This window comes from Arachis hypogaea, chromosome 2 (assembly GCF_003086295.3).
Source record: "Arachis hypogaea cultivar Tifrunner chromosome 2, arahy.Tifrunner.gnm2.J5K5, whole genome shotgun sequence".
Lineage (NCBI taxonomy): Eukaryota > Viridiplantae > Streptophyta > Magnoliopsida > Fabales > Fabaceae > Arachis > Arachis hypogaea.
The window spans coordinates 37,861,105-37,868,801 of NC_092037.1; the positions used below are offsets into that span (position 1 = coordinate 37,861,105).

The window sequence follows — 7,697 nt, forward strand, 5'->3', positions numbered from 1 at the left end:
GCGTTAGTGACAGACGCAAAAGAATCGATGGATTCTATTCCGGCCTGACCGAGAACCGACAGCTGAATTCCGCTATGCTGTGACAGAGCATATGCAATCGCTTTCACTGAGAGGATGGGAGGTAGCCATTGACAACGGTGAAACCCTACACAAGCTTGCCATGGAAAGGAATAAGAAGGATTGGATGAAGATAGTAGGAAAGCAGAGAGACGGAAGGGAAGGCATCTTCATGCGCTTATCTGAAGTTCCTACCAATGAATTACATAAGTATCTCTATCTTTACCTTTTTGTTATTTTCGTTCATCACCATTACTATTTGAGTTTGCCTGACTAAGATTTACAAGATGACCATAGCTTGCTTAATACTAACAATCTCCGTGGGATCAACCCTTACTCCCGTAAGGTTTATTACTTGGACGACCCAGTGCACTTGCTGGTTAGTTGTGCGAAGTTGTGTAATGCCATGGTACTGAACTACCAAGTTTTTGGGGTTCATGACCGGGGATTATGAGAGTTGTGAAAAAGTATTGTTCACAATTTCGCGCACCAAGTTTTTGGCGCCGTTGCCGGGGATTGTTCAAGTTTTGAGCAAGCTTTTGGTAACATCAGTGCCAAGATCCGGCAACAACACCAAGTTTTTGGCGTTATTGCCAGGGATTGTTCAGTTTGGACAACTGACGGTTCATCTTGTTGCTTAGATTAGGTATTTATTTTTTTCGAAATTCTTGAAGATGAATTCTAGAGTTTCATGATGATTTGTTGAAATCTGGCTGGCTGAGAAGCCATGTCTAATCTCATTGGACCGAGGTTTCAACTTATCACCACAAGAGCTTGTTGATCTTTATCAATCTTACTTTTGGAGCAGTGATCTGCTAAGGCTTGGCTGGCCTCTGGCCATGTCTAGTGTTTTGGACCGAAGCTTTCTTTGGAAGCTTGGCTGGCTGTGAAGCCATGTCTAATTCCTGGACCGGAGTCTTAGACTAGCATTGCACTGATTCCTGGAATTCTCATTAAGAATTTTGATATCTTTTTCCACTTAATTTTCGAAAAACACAAAAAAAAATCAAAAAATCATAAAATCCAAAAATTTCTTGTTTGAGTCTAGTGTCTCATCTTAAGTTTGGTGTCAATTGCATGCATTCATTCATGTGTCTTAAGGATTTCCAAGTAGTTCTTGATGATTTCTTACTCTAATCTTTGAATTCTATTGACTTGAGTGTTTTGTGTGTCTCATATGCATTTTCATCCTGTTAGTGTCAGCAGTATACAAACTACTAAGTTTGGTGTCTTGCATGCATTGTTATTTGATTCTTGTTGCATTTTGATTTTTCCTTATTATTAAAAATCCAAAAATATTTTTAATTTGTGTCTTCTCAAGTCAATAATACAGAGAATTGAAGATTCAGAACATACAGCAGAGGAATTGCACAGAAAAAGCTGGGCGTTCAAAACGCCCAGTGAAGAAGGACAGACTGGCGTTTAAACGCCAGCCAGGGTACCTGGTTGGGCGTTTAACGCCCAAAAGGGTAGCATTTTGGGCGTTAAACGCCAGAATGTGCACCATTCTGGGCGTTTAACGCCAGGATGGCTAGAAGGGAAGATTTTGTTTTCAAATCAAATTTTTTCTAAGTTTTCAAAATCTTTTCAAAATCAAATCTTTTTCAAATCAATTTTTCAATCAGATCTTTTTCAAAACCAATTTCTTTCCATTTTTAAAGATACTTACTATCAATTAATGATTTGATTCAACATTTCAAGTATGTTACCTTTTCTGTTGAGAAAGGTTTAATGTTTGAATCATATCTTTTATTGTTAGTCAAGTTTTTAATTTTCAAATCAAATCTTTTTAAAATGTTTTTCAAATCATATTTTCTCAATCACATCTTTTTAAAACTAATCATATCTTCTTAACCACATCTTTTTCAAAATAGTTTTCAATCAAATCTTTTTGATTTCTAATTTCAAAATCTTTTTCAAAAATCACTTGATTTCTTTTCCACTCTTCATTTTCGAAAATTAAGTAATGTTTTTCAAAAATGTTTTCAAATTTTCTACTTAATTTTCGAAAATCACTTCCCTCCTTCTCACATCCTTCTATTTATGGACTAACACTATCCCTTAATGCAAAATTCGAACTCCATCTCCTTTGATAAGTTCGAATTTTCTACTTCTGTCTTCTACTCTTCTTTTCCTCTGACACTTCAAGGAATCTCTATACTGTGACATAGAGGATTCCACATTTCTTGTTCTCCTCTCTTTCTTATGAGCAGGAGCAAAGACAAAGGCATTCTTGTTGAGGCTGATCCTGAACCTGAAAGGACCTTGAAGAGAAAGCTCAGAGAAGCCAAAGCACAACTCTCTTTAGAGCACCTAACCGAATTCTTCAAAGAAGAAGAACAAATGGCAGCCGAAAACAACAACAACGCCAACAATGCAAGGAAGGTGCTGGGTGACTTTACTGCACCTACTCCCGACTTCTATGGGAGAAGCATCTCTATCCCTGCCATTAGAGCAAACAACTTTGAGCTTAAGCCTCAATTAGTTTCTCTAATGCAACAGAATTGCAAGTTCCATGGACTTCCACTGGAAGATCCTCATCAGTTTTTAGCTGAGTTCTTGCAAATCTGTGACACAGTCAAGACTAATGGGGTTGACCCTGAGGTCTACAGACTTATGCTATTCCCTTTTGCTGTAAGAGACAGAGCTAGAACATGGTTGGATTCTCAACTTAAAGAAAGCCTGGACTCTTGGGAAAAGCTAGTCAATGCCTTCTTGGCAAAGTTTTTTCCACCTCAAAAATTGAGTAAGCTTAGAGTGGAAGTCCAAACCTTCAGACAGAAGGAAGGAGAATCCCTCTATGAAGCTTGGGAAAGATACAAACAATTAATCAGAAAATGTCCCTCTGACATGCTTTCTGAATGGAGTATCATAGGTATTTTCTATGATGGTCTCTCTGAACTGTCCAAGATGTCTTTGGATAGCTCTTCTGGAGGATCTCTTCATCTGAAGAAGATGCCTACTGAAGCTCAAGAACTGATTGAAATGGTTGCAAATAACCAATTCATGTACACTTCTGAAAGAAATCCTGTGAAAAATGGGACTAGTCAGAAGAAAGGAGTTCTTGAGATTGACACTCTGAATGCCATTTTGGCTCAGAATAAAATATTGACCCAACAAGTCAATATGATTTCTCAAAGTCTGTCTGGAATGCAAAATGCACCAAGCAGTACTAAGGAAGCTTCATCTGAGGAAGAAGCTTATGATCCTGAGAATCCTTCAATGGAAGAGGTGAATTACATGGGAGAACCCTATGGAAACACCTACAATCCTTCATGCAGGAATCATCCAAATCTTTCATGGAAGGATCAACAGAGACCTCAACAAGGTTTCAATAACAATAATGGTGGAAGAAACAGGTTTAGCAATAGCAAACCTTTTCCATCATCTTCTCAGCAACAGACAGAGAGCTCTAAGCAGAATACCTCTGACTTAGCAACAATGGTCTCTGATCTAATCAAAACCACTCACAATTTCATGACTGAAACAAGGTCCTCCATCAGAAATTTGGAAGGACAAGTGGGTCAGCTGAGCAAGAAAATTACTGAACTCCCTCCTAGTACTCTTCCAAGCAATACAGAAGAAAATCCAAAAGGAGAGTGCAAGGCCATCAACATGGCCGAATTTTGGGAAGGAGAAAAGGCAGTGAACGCCACTGAGGAAGGCCTCACTGGGCGTCCACTGACCTTCAATGAGTTCCCCAATGAGGAACCATGGGAATCTGAGGCTCAAAATGAGACCATAGAGATTCCATTGGACTTACTTCTGCCATTCATGAGCTCTGATGAGTATTCTTCCTCTGAAGAGGATGAGTATGTCACTGAAGAGCAAGTTGCTAAATACCTTGGAGCAATCATGAAGCTGAATGACAAGTTATTTGGAAATGAGACTTGGGAGGATGAACCCCCTTTGCTCACCAAAGAACTGGATAACTTGTCTAGGCAGAAACTGCCTCAAAAGAGACAGGACCCTGGGAAGTTTTCTATACCTTGTACCATAGGCACCATGACCTTCAAGAAGGCCTTGTGTGACTTAGGGTCAAGTGTAAACCTCATGCCCCTCTCTGTAATGGAGAAATTAGGGATCTTTGAGGTGCAAGCTGCAAAAATCTCACTAGAGATGGCAGACAACTCAAGAAAACAAGCCTATGGACTTGTGGAGGATGTTCTGGTCAAAGTTGAAGACCATTACATCCCTACTGATTTCATAGTCCTAGAGACTGGGAAGTGCATGGATGAATCCATCATCCTTGGCAGACCCTTCCTAGCCACAGCAAAGGCTGTGATTGATGTTGATAGAGGAGAGTTGATCATTCAAGTGAATGAAGAATCCTTGGTGTTTAAGGCTCAAGGATGTCCCTCTATCATCATGGAGAGGAAGCATGAAGAGCATTTCTCAAAACAGAGCCAAACAGAGCCCCCACAGTCAAACTCTAAGTTTGGTGTCGGGAGGCCACAACCAAACTCTAAGTTTGGTGTTGAACCCCCACATTCAAACTCTAAGTTTGGTGTTGGGAGGTTCCAACATGGCTCTGAGAATCTGTGAGGCTCCATGAGAGTCCTCTGTCAAGCTAATGACAATAAAGAAGCGCTTGTTGGGAGGCAACCCAATGGTATATTTTTTTATTTTATTTTGTTATTTTCTCTTTTTTGTAGGTTGATGATCATAAGAAGTCACAAAATCAATGAAAAAAGCAAAAACAGAATGAAAAACAGGAAGAAAAACAGCACACCCTGGAGGACGCACCCACTGGCGTTTAAACGCCAGTGAGGTTAGCTGTTGGGCGTTTAACGCCCAGTCTGGCACCATTCTGGGCGTTTAACGCCAGAAAGGGGCACCAGACTGGCGTTAAACGCCAGAGAAGGGCAAGAAGCTGGCGTTAAACGCCAGAAATGGGCACCAGCCCGGCGTTTAACGCCAGAAAAGGCACAAAACGTGATTTTGTTTGCCATTTGGTGCAGGGATGACTTTTCCTTGACACCTCAGGATCTGTGGACCCCATAGGATCCCCACATACCCTACAACTCTCTCTCTCTTCTTTACCCACTCACCAATCACCTCAACACCTCTTTCCCAAAAACCCTTCACCTATCAAATCCCATCTTTCTCTTCACCACTCACATCCATCCTTCATAAAACCCCACCTACACCACCATTCAAATTCAAACCAATTTCCCACCCAAACCCACCCTCAAATGGCCGAACATCCCTCTCCCCCCTCCTATATAAACCCTCCTTCACTCCTTCATTTTCACACACTTTAAACACCATTTCTCTCCCCCTTGGCCGAATACAAAGCCATTCCCTTTCTCCTCATTTCTTCTTCTTCTACTCTCTTCTTTCTTCTTTTGCTCGAGGACGAGCAAACATTTTAAGTTTGGTGTGGTAAAAGCATTGCTTTTTGTTTTTCCATAACCATTTATGGCATCCAAGGCCGGAGAAACCTCTAGAAAGAGGAAAGGGAAGGCAAAAGCTTCCACCTCCGAGTCATGGGAGATGGAAAGATTCATCTCAAGGGTGCATCAAGACCACTTCTATGAAGTTGTGGCCTTGAAGAAGGTGATCCCCGAGGTCCCTTTTTCACTCAAGAAGGGTGAATATCCGGAGATCCGACATGAGATCCGAAGAAGAGGTTGGGAAGTTCTTACCAACCCCATTCAACAAGTCAGAATCTTGATGGTTCAAGAGTTCTATGCCAATGCATGGATCACCAAGAACCATGACCAAAGTGTGAACCCGAATCCAAAGAATTATCTTACTATGGTTCGGGGGAAATACTTGGATTTTAGTCCGGAAAGTGTGAGGGTGGCGTTCAACTTGCCTATGATGCAAGGAGATGAACATCCTTACACTAGAAGGGTCAACTTTGATCAAAGGTTGGACCAAGTCCTCACAGTCATATGTGAAGAGGGCGCCCAATGGAAGAGAGATTCAAGAGGAAAGCCGGTTCAATTAAGAAGGCATGACCTCAAGCCCGTGGCTAGAGGATGGTTAGAGTTTATACAACGCTCAATCATTCCCACTAGCAACCGGTCCGAAGTTACCATAGACCGGGCTATCATGATCCATAGCATCATGATTGGAGAAGAAATAGAGGTTCATGAGGTTATAGCCCAAGAACTCTATAAGGTGGCGGACAAGTCCTCTACCTTGGCAAGGTTAGCCTTTCCTCATCTCATTTGTCACCTCTGTTATTCAGTTGGAGTTGACATAGAAGGAGACACCCCCATTGAGGAGGACAAGCCCATCACTAAGAAAAGGATGGAGCACACAAGAGATCCGACTCATCATGAGATCCCTGAGATTCCTCAAGGAATGCACTTTCCTCCACAAAACTATTGGGAGCAATTAAACACCTCCCTAGGAGAATTGAGTTCCAACATGGGACAACTAAGGGTGGAGCATCAAGAACACTCCATCATCCTTCATGAGATTAGAGAAGATCAAAGAATCATGAGGGAGGAGCAACAAAGACAAGGAAGAGACATTGAGGAGCTCAAGCACTCCATAGGATCTTCAAGAGGAAGAAAGAGCCGCCATCACTAAGGTGGACCCGTTCTTTGATTTCCTTGTTCTTTGTTCTTCTGTTTTTCGAATTTTATGCTTATGTTTATCCATGTTTGTGTCTTGTGATCATTAGTGTCTTAGTGTCTATGCCTTAAAGTTATGAATGTCCTATGAATCCATCACATTTCTTAAATAAAAATGTGCTTAATTGATAAAAGAAAGAATTGCATGAATTTTGAATTTTATAACAGCTTAATTATTTTGATGTGGTGGCAATACTTTTGTTCTCTGAATGTATGCTTAAACAGTGCATATGTCTTTTGAATTTGTGGTTCATGAATGTTGGCTCTTGAAAGAATGATGAAAAAGGAGACATGTTACTGAGGATCTGAAAAATCATTAAAAATGATTCTTGAAGCAAGAAAAAGCTATGAAAAAAAAATCGAAAAAAAAGAGAAAACGAAAAAGAGAGGAAAGAAAGAAATAAAGTTGTGATCCAAGGCAATAAGAGTGTGCTTAAGAACCCTGGACATCTCTAATTGGGGACTCTAGCAAAGCTGAGTCACAATCTGAAAAGGTTCACCCAATTATGTGTCTGTGGCATGTATGTATCCGGTGGTAATACTGGAAGACAGAGTGCTTTGGGCCACAGCCAAGACTCAATAAGTAGCTATGTTCAAGAATCATCATACTTTATTAGGAGAATCATTAACACTATCTGGATTCTAAGTTCCTAAAGAAGCCAATCATTCTGAATTTCAAAGGATAGAGTGAGATGCCAAAACTATTCAGAGGCAAAAAGCTAAAAGCCCCGCTCATCTAATTAATACTGATCTTCACAGATGTTTTTGGAATTCATTGCATATTCTCTTCTTTTTATCTTATTTGATTTTCAGTTGCTTGAGGACAAGCAACAATTTAAGTTTGGTGTTGTGATGAGCGGATAATTTGTATGCTTTTTGGCATTGTTTTTAGTATGTTTTTGGTATGATATAGTTAGTTTTTAGTATATTTTTATTAGTTTTTAGTTAAAATTCACTTTTCTGGACTTTACTATGAGTTTGTGTGTTTTTCTGTGATTTCAGGTATTTTCTGGCTGAAATTGAGGGACCTGAGCAAAAATCTGATTCAGA

The 7,697-nt window shown here is 40.3% G+C and overlaps 1 non-coding gene across 1 annotated transcript; it reads right to left on the reverse strand.

Annotated features, from left to right (window-relative positions):
* Window positions 1–2,805: 2,805 nt before the first annotated feature.
* LOC112764587 (small nucleolar RNA R71) lies at window positions 2,806–2,913 on the reverse strand. Its single transcript, XR_003183251.1, has one exon. It is a non-coding gene; the product is annotated as a small nucleolar RNA R71 (small nucleolar RNA).
* Between the last annotated feature and the right edge of the window lie 4,784 nt (window positions 2,914–7,697).